This window comes from Lissotriton helveticus, chromosome 1_1, assembly GCF_964261635.1.
Source record: "Lissotriton helveticus chromosome 1_1, aLisHel1.1, whole genome shotgun sequence".
In the NCBI taxonomy this organism is placed as follows: Eukaryota; Metazoa; Chordata; class Amphibia; order Caudata; family Salamandridae; genus Lissotriton; species Lissotriton helveticus.
In genome coordinates this window covers 1,063,327,272-1,063,341,470 of record NC_136057.1, presented here as the reverse complement: position 1 = coordinate 1,063,341,470, position 14,199 = coordinate 1,063,327,272, and the positions used below count along the sequence as shown (strand labels likewise).

At 47.4% G+C, this 14,199-nt stretch overlaps 1 pseudogene across 1 annotated transcript in view; it reads left to right on the top strand.

Annotated features, from left to right (window-relative positions):
• Positions 1-366: 366 nt before the first annotated feature.
• Positions 367-14,199, top strand: part of LOC144772113 (uncharacterized) — a 72,276-nt pseudogene continuing 58,443 nt past the window's right edge. The window contains exon 1 of the transcript XR_013599653.1: positions 367-484. The product of XR_013599653.1 is annotated as an uncharacterized LOC144772113 (transcript). The remainder of the gene's footprint in view (positions 485-14,199) is intronic.

Sequence of the window (14,199 nt, the reverse complement as noted above, 5' to 3'; positions counted from 1 at the left end):
TGGTGCCTGGGCCAACGTAGACTTTAGTACCACTCAGATTGATAGGAACTATAAATGGGAATCAATTGTCAGATTGTTGTGTCAATGCACGCCAATTCTAGGGTGCCCAGTAACTAGCTGAGCTATGTCACCAAAGTACAACTTTTCTCAACAAGTACATTTTAACCAGATTGTCCTTCCCCATGTTAAAATATTCTCGAAATAAAAGTAAAGTATTGCACTAAATGCTACGTGGTTGTTGGGTCACTGCATGAAATACTGAGGTTGGAAATAGGAAGTTACCTGGAGATGGTAATGCGCAGTGTCGAGGACGAAGTGTGTTTCGGATAGGTCTTAAAAGTGGTTTATTTTTTGTTTCAGGTTCCACTGCTCCTGGATGATGTCAGACTCTCTTCTGAGATGCAGTTGCAACATTTTGAGCTAGATCAGAAGGAGTGTTTTATGAAAACAACGAGGTCAAGTGATGAAACATTTATGTCTCTTGGTAATATATTATTTTCCTCTTATCCAGGCTATTTGTTGATTTCTAGAATGTTATATGCATAGTGGTTGTACATATCCAGCATGATCCAAAAACTCATTCATATTGAGTGGTGTGAGAAAGGAAAAGCTCAAGTCAGGATCCGTGATCTGTAGCCTGTAAGTGTTTAATTCATGTTCTCTAATTCAGTGGTAGTTAACTTATGGTCCAGGGACCTTGAGGGTCCATAAAGCCTACTGACAGTGGCCATCTAGTAGTCATAGTTAGGACCTAGTTTCCATGGACAAAGCGTTTATTTTGCTAATAACTTTGGCGCTGTTTGATAAATCTTCACAAAATGTTCGAAACTAGTTTGCCACTCCAGCTGCTGTCTTGAAAGTTTTGGGTTGATTCGTCAAGCGGAGGCCGAGAGAAAAAAGGGCAGTTTTCCCCCATGCAATTTCCCATAGGGATTTTAGACATGACTGCTGGACGGAATTACATCAAATTTGGCAGAAAGCTAGATCTTGGTCCAGAAAGATCTCTTTTTGTGATTTGGTGTGAATGCATTTAGTAGTTTTGGAGTTATTAAAGAAAAAAGAAATACAGATATCATGGGATCCTGGAAGTGTTGACAGCCATTTTGGGGCTCAGACTCTGTAGGCTCCCGAGCTTGTTTTTTAACCTCCCCCCCCCCCCCAGGTAGGCATGTCCCGGGGGGAATAGGTTTTATAAAATTAAGGGAGGGGGTGCATGTGGTCCCCCTCTCCAGGCTGCGTTTGGCCTCAGGGACCCCCACACCCTGGGGCAAGCAAAATATTGTGAAGGGAAGCGAGCCCCACAACCCCCCTCCCCGGGCCAATTTCAGCCCCTCGGACCGCCACCCCAGGGGCCCCACCATCCATTTATATATTGGTAGGGGGCATGCGGCCCACCGGGGACCACCACCCCCAGGGCCTGGCCATCTATATTTTGGGAGGGGGGCATGCGGCCCCTCTCCTGGGCCGAATTTGGCCACAGGGACCCCCACATGCAAGGGCTGGGCCAAAACAATTAAGGGAAGGGGGGACCACAAGTGTTAAGAAATGGAAGAGGGGCTGCACGGCTCCCCTCCTGGTGCCATTATTGAACCCATTCCCCTAGGGTCAGGCTCTGCTGCGCCCTGGGGTGCCCACCCCCAGATGTAGGAATTTCCCTTCCTGCACCTGTGCAGGCAGAGGAAACCTCTGTTTGCTCTCGCTATGCAGGGGCAATTTTAAAGCTCCTGCCAAGCGAGAGCAAACAGTAAGTGCCCAGTGGGAGGTAGCAGGAAAGATACTCTTGCCTTGTAGCAGACTTCATCTGTAGCAGACTTCATCTGTTTCGGATGAAAAAATTGCCCCCCCCCCCCCACAGGGAGTGGCGTGTTTTACTGATCCTGGCATGCGGGAGCACTGCCGGCTACCGCTGAAGGCAGGGATTTGGCTGGGGCTGCGGGGGCTTTGAGGCTCCTCCCTGCGCCCCCCAGCAAAGAGGAAATGGGTGCCCTGGGTGGGGCTCAAGGGCATCCACACTTCACTGGCCAGGCCCTGGGGGGATGGGCTCCCGAAGCCCATATTGTGCCAGGAGGGGGGCTGTGTGCCATTCTTTATTTGGCTGGGCCAGGGACATGGGGTCCCCGTGGCAGATTTTTGGCCTGAGGAGGGGGGCCTTCACCCCAATTATTGATTTCATTGGCCCTTAGGGATGGGGTACCCGGGGCCACTATTGGCCCAGGAAGGAGGGTCGCTTGACCTTTTCTCCTATCAGAAAATTGCCGGGCCTTGTTAGATAGGGTCAACTGGGCCAAAATTGGCCAGGGGGCTGCATGGCTGCGTGATCCCTACCCATTTACAGTAAGACCAGGCCCCAGGGCTAAAATATGGCTGTGGAGGGGAACAGGCACTCTCATTCCCTAAAAAATGTGGTGGGTCCTGGGGGGATAGGATCCCTGGGGCTGAAATTGTCCCGGGGAGGGAAGCTGCGTGCCCCCCACCAAGGTCGACTGCCTTTGGGGTGTAAGCCACAGGGCCTGGCCTTCGGCCTTTCATAACGTGGGATTGGCTCCATGCTGGGGTTGGCCATTGGGTCTATCCTGTGGCCAGGCTGTGCGTGGCATGGGATTAGCTGGATGTGGGGTTTGACCTTGGGGCCTTTCTTGCAGCCAGGCTGTGTACAGCATGGTGTTGGCTGCATGCAGGGGTTGGCCACAGACCAGGCTCTGTGGTCAACTCCTGCTGCTTAAAAAATGGCACCTAACCAGGCATGCTGATGTCAATTATTTTCCTTCTGCGCCAGCCAGCACTGATCCGAACAGCTACCACTCTGTTGCTTTTGACAGGCCTTTTTTCAATGTTTTGTTGACTTCTTCTGAGGTTTACCTCCTGGTGTGTTGAGGATGTCCGCACGCAAGTCAGGTTTTAAGCCCTGCAGTGCTTGTCACCAACCGATTTTGGTGATGGACCCACACCCTGTCTGCACTAAGGCATGCTCCGATTGCTGGGCCATGACTCCAAAGACTTTGAGGGATCGGTCCCTAAAGCTGCTTGCAGCCCGGCATGCGACTCCGCGGCAGTCAAGATCCTGGTTGAGTGGAAGGTCCTGGGGTTGTTCACGTAGTTTGAAGTCATCTTTGTCCCACTCAGAGTCATCAGGACATCGAGCCATCTAGACCTTCCCCGGTCCCGACGGAGATGCTTCCAGTGCCCCCTGGAAGTGCTGTTCCATTGTCATCCCTGATGCCGTCATGGACCTGTGGGGGGGAGAGTTGGGGCGTCTCCCCTGCCTCTCAGATTGGAACCTGAGCCTTATTTTCACCAACAATGCCTTGGGGAAGTCTGAGAGGAGGCTGGACCCATTCCCGTGCTGTCAGGAGAAATCGAGGAAGCTGTTAGGAGCTACAGTAGCTGGATCAACAAAGCGGTTGATTATTTCACCCCTTTGGTGCCGCCTAGACGTAATAGGAACTCCCCACAAAGCCTTGGTTTCTTGCCCTCTAAAAACAGAGAAACAACAGTGCAAAAAGCTTGAATGCAAATGGAGACCTACTTATAGTCCAAAGGATAGAGTGATCTTTTAAAAGGCTCAAAAGAAATACTATGCTTCTATTTTTAGAGCTAAAAGCCTTCATTATGCTGAGCGTATTGCTCATTCTGGCAATAATGCCAGAGACATTTTTGCAATTGTCAAAGGCTATCTTTCCCCCAAAGCTGAGGTCAGTGTCCCTGCACCGTCGCATGAATGGTGCGAGGAACTTTCTAGTTTCGTTTTCAACAGGTTTGTGCTATAAAAGCACATTTTGGTGCTTGTGATAGCCAGCTGCTGGTAATATACTCTCTTACTATGAAGATTACCACCCCTCCTGTTATACTGGAGGTATTTGAAGCCATACCCTTGAGTGACTCACTGGCATCCTTAAAAACTCTTAAATCTGGCTTGCCTATTGATCCCTGCCTGTCTTAACTATTGGTGGATGCAACCGAGGTTATTAACCCCATGGTTAAAACTCTGCTCAATTTATCCCTATCATCAGCAAGCGTACCTTCTGCCTGGAAACAGGCTATGATTGCTCCCCTACTCAAGAAACCCACACTGGATTCTGCCCTTCCTTCTTACTATCGCCCCATTTCCCTTCTTCTAGTTGTTGCCAATGACCTTGAAAAACAGGTCAACAAAGAATTATCTGGCTTTGTCGAACGGCATGAACTTCTTCATCCGGCCCAATCTGGTTTTACATCTTCACACAGCACGGAATCAGCCCTGGTTGAATTATCTGAGGCCATACGTGAAACCTTAGATTCAGGGAGCAGGGCTGGCCTGATCCTTTTGGACCTATCGGCAGTGTTCAATACCGTCCCGCATGCCTTGCTCCTTCGGGAAATTGGTGTGGTAAGGTCAGCCTGGAACTGGCATCAATCCTATCTAGAGGATAGAGCTCAGCAAATATGGATTCCGCCTTTTGCGGCCGCCCCACTGGAATCGGATTATGGGGTTCTTCAAGGCTAGGTACTGAGCCCCCTGCTGTTTAACATCAATGTGTCTCCCTTCTTTCAGCTAGCAAATACACTTGGTGCCAAAGTCGTCTCTTATGCTGATGATACTCATCTCCTTTTCTCCTGGAAGTCCAGCTGTTCCCATGCTAAAACCTGCTTCAACGCAATCTTTCAGTGGCTAACACTAGCAGCCCAATTGAAGTGCAGTGAGGGTAAGACAGAGATCCTCTTTTTTGGTAACTTCACTCTGCAGTCTTGGCACTCCTTTTGGCCTGATTAGTCTCCCCTGCCTTCTTCTCACGGGGGACCTACTAAGAATATGGGTATCGGGCTTGAAGAAAAAATTGTGCTTTGGCACTCAGATCAAAAAGTTATCAAGAATATGCTTTGGTATTCTGAAGGCACTGACAAAATTCTTACTGCTGCTCCCCATTACAGCAAGGAAAATGCCCAAGCCTTGATCACATACCGCATTGGCAACACATTGTACGTTGGTCTGCCTGGATACCTTTTAAATAAACTTCAGGTTGTTCAAAATGCTGCAGTGCAGCCAGACTACTTCTGAACCTCCCTTAGGAGGGTTAGTGTTAGGCAACACCTGTGTGGCCTTCATTGGTTGCCATTGAAAGAGAGGGTGAAGTATACATCTCTGGTAATTGTTCACTCCGCTCTCTATGGGCATGGCCCGACCTATCTGAGAGCAAGATTCAGGTTCTATAATCAGGCTAGGCAGTTAAGTTCATCCACCAAGCTTATGGCATGCGTCCCCAGGTTTCGCGCAGAGGATCGGTAGCTGCTCCCTCTCACGGATGGGTGGTGTAGCCTGGAATAAACTCCGAGTGGAGTTGCGTCCGATGAGTGACCCTAAGGTTTTCACCAATATCTTGAGGCAGTACTGAGCGAAGGATCGCCACAGATCAAACATCAACCAGTGGCCTTAAAACAGCAGGGTTTGTTTAGTCATTGTCCCGGGATCATCGCCCTAAGGCATGCTCGCCCGATTTAGAGTTGGTTCATTGAAGACCAAGGACCATCAGCATTAACTCGGACAGTACCAAGATGGCCGCCAAACTGAAGCTGGAGAAGAAGCTCCCACGGCTGGGATCATTTGCAGTCCACCAACGTTTTAACCAACAGCGCCTCAAGACTTGTCCTCATTTTGTTGAGACTAATTTATCTTTAAGAGAAGAGTGAGAGTGATATAGGAGGCGGCCCATCTGATCCTAAAATGGTGGCCGTTTCTCCCCCTTGTTGCTATAACACAGCTATACTCTCCTCCTTGTATGGAGGCGAGCGGTCACTGGCTCTGGCCTCTAGCTGAGCCATTGCTCAACAAACCCCCCTTCAAGCGAAAGGTAACATTCGGACCAGTCGAATGTAACACCAATGTCAGAATTCCATTGCCTGACCCCTAGATGACTGCCATAGTAGTCCCTACCATGTTGTGCTACTACTCTGGGACATAAACCAGGCTTCGACCTGACCTTAATCCTAGCCTCCATCATGAGTACCTGTCAGGACTAGAACTTGTTGAACTTTGCTCCTACAGTGGAGACCTAGCTTTTTGTCTGTTGCTCGGTGGAGCTACTTGATGAAGAGATGGGTTGTGGACTTCCCCCTTGGCAGTTACCTACCCAGCCGGACCTTGGACAGACCTTCCTTTGTCTCTCTGTTGTATTTCCCTCCTTCCCCTTTACCCCCTTCCCCTCTATGCTCCATTCATCTCGTCTTCTATGATTTTTAAATGTTTTTCTGGGGAAACCTCGATATTTGGCTGATGCCCGGTGGAGCTACCTGATAGCTATTGAGGAGATGGGCTGTTGACTTCCCCCTCGGCTGTCACCGACCCAGCTGGACCTTGGGCTGACTTTTCCCTTCGTCTCTCCATCGTATCTCCCCCCTACTCCGTTACACTACCCCCTTACCCTACCCCCTTACCCTGTTACCCTACCCCTTTAACCCCATTACCCTGCCCCCTTACCCCATCTACGCTCCTTTGACCTCATCCTCAATCATCTTTATATGTTTCCTTCAATTGAGGTAACCTGTAACTGATGTAATTTTGGAACACTGTGGAAATTCATGTAAAGCGCTCTGATACCTTCGGGAATAAACTGTTTTTTTTTTCCTGAACACTGAGACCTGAGCAACACGGCTGATGCCCGGTGGAGCTGCTAGACAGCTATGTAGGAGATTGGCCCTGGTTTCCCCCTCGACCGTCACCTACCCAGCCGGGCATTGGACACATTCCTCCTTTTCTCCCTGCATTTGGCTCCTTCCTCCTCCCTCCTCCTACGAACTCTCACAACATTGTTTTTGTTACTGTACTTTACTATGCTCCTGTAACTGATGTAACTTGTAACGCAACAATCCTAAATGTAAAGCGCTCTGATACCCCCTGAGATCTGGTTTGCGCTATATAAATCATTAAACAAACAAACAAACATAAAGAGACTGAAGACACTACTTTTGATATAGTTTTCTGTGCTCTCGTCTTCTCACCCATGTGGCCCACGCAAGTAAATTCCTTGGAGTAGATGTGCGTGATACAAGTGCTGTTTAACATAACAGAGTGGTTTTGACGACAGTGGCCCTTAGGTGCCACGCCTGCTGAAAATGACTGGCTTCCCAGGGTATGCCCAGGCTTCCCCCATGGACATGCCCTTTGATGGCTCTTCACAGACCAGGTAGATTTGGTGCTGGAGCTCTTTAAGGATTCTCATTCTACATCCAAGTCTTTAGGACTCTCTGCGGCCCCACGTCCATCTCAATATACTTTTGCTCCTTTCGTGGCTAGGTAAGGGGCTTCCAGCCATGCCAATTCCAGCCCAGCCACCTCGTCGTGCAGGTTCCCCAGCATCTCTGTGGCTGAGGGTGTGGTACCCACAGACCTCGTGTATCAGGTGGCCAACTCTCGCAACATTGTTTTTGTTACTGTACTTTACTATGCTCCTGTAACTGATGTAACTTGTAACGCAACAATCCTAAATGTAAAGCGCTCTGATACCCCCTGGGGTCTGGTTCGCGCTATATAAAACATTAAGCAAACAAACAGTCCGGTCAGTCCACCCCCACTGCCACTGCAACAGCCTCCAAACCCCCCTAGTCTTCCCCTTTACTACCATTGGCACCCAGTTGGCAGCAGGATTCGCCATCACCTGCCCCGCTGGCAGTCCAGAACATCGGACAGGTGGGTTTTGCAGATTGTCCAAAGGGGCTACTCCCTACCCTTCAAGACTACCCCTCCTCCATGCCACCATCTCATGATAGGCTGATGGAGGATAATCTGTCAATTCTCCACAAGGAGGTCTCGGCTCCGGACATATATAGTGTTAGAAGAAGTTGAAGAACTAGATCAGATCAAAGAAGAAGCTGGTATAGAGGAAAGTGAAGGAGACTGTTTTGAGCCACCTTAAAAGAATTGTGTAAATTAAGGCCATAGGGAGGGTTTGAGTGCCAGAAGTAGACTGTGGTTATTATACCCGCTACTTTCTGGTTCCTAAAAAAGACAAGGGCCTTTGTCCTACCCTCAATTTCTGAACTCTCAATCTCTTCCTCAAGAAGGAGAAATTTTAAATGCTCATGTTGGCTCAGGTCTGGTGTGCCCTGGAGACTGGATGGTAGAGTTGGACTTGCAGGAGGCCTATTTTCACATACACACACTGCTTGTCCATTAGTGTTCTCTGCGGTTTACGGTAGGCCACAATAATTTTCAGTTCACTGTACTCCCTTTTGGCTTTACTAGCGCCCCTTGGGGTTCACCAAGGTACTGTGGGTTCTTCCTTACCTTTGAAAACCTTCAGTATTGACTTATCCTAACGTTTGCACAGGACTTGTGTTGTGTTCACCAAGGTGATGGCAGTGGTTGCAAATCATCTGTGGATATCAGGCGTTCCATAATTCACCTATCTCGATGACTGGCTGTTGAAGGCAGGCTCACCCCAGGCTGTCCTCTCCCACCTCCAGAGTATGGCAAACCTCCTGCACTCACTGGAGTTCACTATCAATGTGCCAAAGTCACACCTGACTCCCTCTCAGATGCTCTCTTCGGGGCTGTTCTAGACACTGTGCTGTTTCAGGCATCTCTTTCCTAGCGATGGATCCAAGATATTCAGGCTATGATGCAGATATTTCAGTCTCCGTTATGGGTTTCGGTGAGACTGACTCTGACGCTGCAGGACCTCATGGCCTGCATCCTGCTGGTGACACATGCCACATGGCATATGCAGGCGCTGCTGTGGGACCTGAAGTTCCAGTGGGTTCAGCATCAGGAGAATCTATCCGACCCGGTCCAGATCTTTCGGGGGGAACTGCAAACAATCTCAAGTGGTGCCTCATGCACCGCGATTGGGTCAGGGTAAAGGCAAACCCCTCTCCCTTCCCCAACCAAATCTCACAGTATTGACAGATGTCACTCCTGGGATGGGGTGGGCATATGAGAGAGATAATAGATCGGAAGACACTGGTGTCCAGTGGAATCTCGACTCCACATTAAACATTTGGAGCTCTGTGCGATCCAACTGGCATTGAAGGCCTTTCTCTGCTCCAATAGTGGGCAGGCTAGTGCAAGTGATCATGGACAACACCACTGCCATGTAGTATTGCAATAAGCAGGACGGGGTAGGGTCATGGACCCTTTGTCAAGAGGCCTTGGTCCTTTGGATGTGGCTGGAATACCAGGACATATCTGGTGGTTCAGCGTCTGGCTGGCAGGCAGAGGAGGCAGACGACAATGCCTAGTGGTTCACGAATGGCATCTCTATCCAGAGGTGGTGTATGGTCTCTTTCAGCAGTGGGGAGAGCCTTGGCAAGATCTGTCTCTTACTTGGCTCATTTAATACTACTAAACATGTCACCTTGTATTAAGGTAGTTTCATGAGAATTCTTACTGGTTTGCCAAATCCTTCAGCATGACACAGGGTGTTTTGATCCACATACCCATCACGTACTAATCTATAGAAAGATATTATATATTACCCTAGTACATCTGGCATGTCTGGGGTCACCTGACCCCGGTTGTAGGCCTTCTTCACAACTCCCTCAACATTTTGTAAAAAAATTGGATTCTAGAAATTGGGATATGACTCTGTTTTAGATACTTTGCCCTGAAGAAGTCTACTGTGACAAGAACAGCTTGAGCCGAACAACGTGTTGGCAAGGGGCTTGTATATTTACAAGGAAATAAAAGACCTATTGAAGTCACGACCTCAATTTATCTCTGTGTACCTGGAGAACATTGTTGATTCTAGAACTTTTTTTGATTGAGAAAGAATGGATGGCTCTTCTTTCTCCTGACCACCAGATAATACATGGTAATTAATTTAATAAGACGTAGAAACGCTGTCTATACTCGTATGGTAGAGTGTGCCAACTTCTCCAACCATAACAATCTATCCATTTGTTTAATCCTTGTGACACCGAGAGTCTGGTATCCCCAGCCACTGAGCAGGACCATCGATCCTTCAATCAGGCTGCCCCTTAGAGAAGATCTTCAGTCGCAGCAGCTGGGGAGGGTTCTCCACACGAACCTGTCAACTCTCTGCCTTATTGCTTGGAGCTTGAGCAGCAACAGTTTGCAGCTTTTGGCCTTCCTCCTGAAGTCTGTACCGTTATCTTGGCAGCCAGGCACCCCTCTACCAAGACTGTGTACGCCTTATGTTGAAAGAAATTTGAGGCACTGTTATGTTTCATATAGGTAACCTAATATAGGCCAAGGTAACATCATACCCTTTCGCCTGCATCACCTCCCCTCCATTTAACAGTAACGAGCCTTCTAAGGATTGAATGCCTTTTATGGACTGAACCTTTTACCTAGTTCTAGGCCTGGGTGCAGAAGAAGGGTTTTTCCTGAACAATAGTGTTCTATGAGTTCATCTTTAGAAAACACAGTGTACATGAATATTCATAAGGCTACTTGGAAACCCGGCAGGGGCTATACCACCTTCCTAATATCTACGGACAAGGTTCATCAAACATGTCATCCTCATACCCAATAATGACTAACACAAGGGACAAAGGGACTCTATATACTTTTGTGTATAAATACAGCACCTCTTGCTAACAGTCGTCAGATGGTACAGAGACTTCCAGGCTGACACATTGACCAGAGACGCTGAGGCTCCTGCATGCAGATGCTCCAGCTGACAGTGGTCTGAACATCCCTTGCAGGGTGTCCAACTCGAGACAAAGAAGGGCTCTGACATTTCTCAAACTGAAGGTAATGGGGTTCGACTACATCCTAGAAGGATTCTTGACTTTTGCACCTCACATGCTAGGTACACTTAGGTACATCTAGATAGGCATCGTAGGAGTACGCGCACTTTTATCATGCATTTATATTTATTCATGCTAATTGCACAATGGTAGAATTGTACTATTAATTTATATTCATAGTACTGCTAATCATATATCTCTGCTACTGTCTAATGGTTGCTCATATATTCTACACGTGAATAACAACTGTTCAATAAATCTTTTATTGAAACGCCAAGACTGTTTATTCTGTCTACCTCTGAGATAAACTGAACGAGCAGGAATGACTGAGCGAACAGTAGTACATTGTTTCCACAATCTTGAGGGATCAGGGTTGTCATGTTCTGAGGCTGCAAGAAACTAATCTCTCCCCGATAAGAGGAAATCCTAGTGGCACTGTGAACTAGCTCATGCAAAAACCGGCTAACATATGCGGTGGGGGTGCTCAGTTAGTTTGCCACCAATCCCACAGTTTATGTTATCCAAATGCGCAGGTCCTCCACGGGTACTATAGGAGCTACACAACATGGCACCACCAACGTTGGTATGGCTTTTAATTCACAATTTTATCTGAGTAGTTCAGTCGTGCTAATTCTCTGAGACCGTTGCTCACAAAACACTAGAGACGTCTGGAGTAGGTGGGCACAAACTCTGCCACAGCTGAGTAGGCGAAATATCCTATTTATTGGCTCTTTGTTAATCAACCTTGAAGGACATAGTGTTCCTAAATTGTGCATAACACCTTAGCTTAGTTCCCGTAAATAAACTTCTTAGTTTCAAAGTGACTCAGACTGGGGCTGAAATTAACGTAGTTATAGATCTGCACCTCTCAGGAGAAGAAGAGGTGGATGGAATTCTCATTCCACCTAAATTCAGACGTACTATCCCCCTGAAACTACTAGAACATGGTTTACCACCTAGTAGCCTTTGTGATTGAGGCTTGCAAATCAAACAAAACAGAGGTATTCTATTTGTGGGTTACATTCCCAGAAGCAGATGCTAGAACACACACATTTCACTCTTACTCAGAGGGAGATGCACAAACGGAATACAGTCCCTGCGAGGACATAGACGTTCCGCTCACTGACTAGGAACATTTTTACTGGTTTAAAGGCGCCCTACCCCACATAAGAAACAGAGTAAGATTAGGCCCACTCTGAGGAGACTGGGCAACAAGGCCTGTACTAGCATGCTATATGCCGCATCCTGACATTGATACAATACCACAGCCTGAATTATTCATACAACAGCCTGAATTATTCATACAACACAAAGATCTAATTAGATTCTACAGAAACTTGACTCAATGTGCCATGAGGACTTTTACAGTCCAACCAACAATAGTTGGAAATAATGGTACTCAATCCCAGAGTACACCAACTAAAACAACTCCACAAACATTACACGCGGTAATGGGCTAAATGCCCACGAGACGCAAACAAATGCCATTCTGGGTATCTCAGAAAATAACTTGGCTCGAAGCTATATTTCCAAATACTATCACATTTGAAAAACACAGAATGTTAACAATCTGCTTGCCCATGGGGATAATACCACAGTTAGAGGATTGTACCACTTGGGGTACAGTCTTTGCCGCCATATGTACCAGAACTCATTGTATTCCTTCATTAACGGTGATACCTGGTGTACTGAGACAAATACAGAATGAGTACGGAGAAGAGCCTGCTCTGAACTTGGGGATGAAGTTATTAAATAACTACGAACAGGTTTCGGCCATAATCCTGGCTAATATTAACGGGGAAGAAGCATCAGTGGCAATCCGCCAACGCCTAAGGGAGTTCAATCCTTTAGATCAACCACACAAACTACCCAAAATAATTGAAACTGCATACGCAGAATTAGGCAGAGACAGTTTGGGTGGGAAAGCTTTAAAACCACAGCTGATGGGCAGTCCTGAAAAGGACACTTCTAAGCAGACACCTGCTTCTTCTTCTTCTAAAAAGAAGTTGGATAATCTAAACAATCAAACCATACAGAAAAAAAGATCTTAATCCCGAGGTAGATCTCCACAGGAGCCCTCTGAAAAGAGGTATAGTCTCAGGAATAGGGCTAATATTAGGAAACCTGACAGGTATCCGGATACTGATACGTGTTCCTCTCGATCCTTTCAGGGCTTGACAAAAACTTCAGAGAGAGGAGGACGGTCAGAACACAGAGAAGAGCGTACAAAGTCCAGAGACAAGCCGCACGCTCAAGACTACACTTCTAAAAAAGAAGACAAGCCAAAATCAAAACCTCAAGTTAAGAAAAAGAAAGATGCAGGTCTGAAGATCAGACATGCCCAGAATACTGAGGATGCAGCTTCTGAACGGGGAATGGGCTCTGACGGTGCGAGGCAGTGCGGCAGAAGTAACAATAGCTCGCCAGAACCTGGAGGAATTTCTGGTGACCGCGGACTTGAATGATTACATCACAGTGGAAACACCAGACACCAGGGTGCGTGTCCCACATAAGTTACACAAGATAACACTTCAAATGGAGGGGCACAAGCCCAGAAAAGTAAAGGGTCTCTTTTGGGAAATTCTATTATCCGGGTATGACATTCTATTAGCAGAAAAAGATTGGCCGCCAGCATTCGGTATGAGTGCCCGAGGGGAGAAAATGTAATTGTTCTATCTTTTTCCGACCTCGTTCCCATACATCTTAAACATGCAAATGCATGGAGTGGGCATTAGCCCTTGCTCCAGCATTATACAAAATTTTCACCGGATGGGATGAGGATTCAGCCTACCACATGATCTCGTTAAAGGTTTCACCAAATGCTCCGAGGCAATACCCTATAAAGCAAAAAGCTAAAAAACAGGTCAGGGAGATCTTAGATCAACTTGAATATCAGGGGGTGATAAAAAATTGCACCTCACCAATGAACAATCATTTGTTTCTCGTCTCAAAACCAGATAATTCATATTGTCTAGTTTTAGATTACAGACATTTAAACACTTGCACAAAGACATTTGCTCTCCAAAATGCACACAGTGTCAGGAATCGATGAATAACATTGTGCGGAAAAAATACAAAACTACACTTGATATCTCAAATGGATTTTTCTGGCAGAATATAGTGCCTGAAAGCAGGTATTTGACCGCATTGTCAGCGCTGCGGTCACAGCGACAATTTTTTCGACTCCCTCAAGGGTATAAGAATAGCCCGGGGTATTTTCAGCAAGGGTAACAGAGTTACAAAAAAATTTTGATGAAGAAGCATTGTCCTATGTGGATGATATTTATCTGACGGACGATGACTTAACCCCTTTGCTGCGGGGGTTATTCCCCCGCTGTGCTGGGGGCGAGGGGGGCACGCACAGCGCCCGCATGCTCATTACGAGCTCAGCTTGTCATGAGCTACGGCGCTCTGGTGCTCATGACGAGCTGAGCTCGTCACAGGTGCATTGGCTCCCATGGAACGCTCAGCACAGCAGGGGAATTCTCCCCGCACCTGAGCGTTCCACGGGCCTTG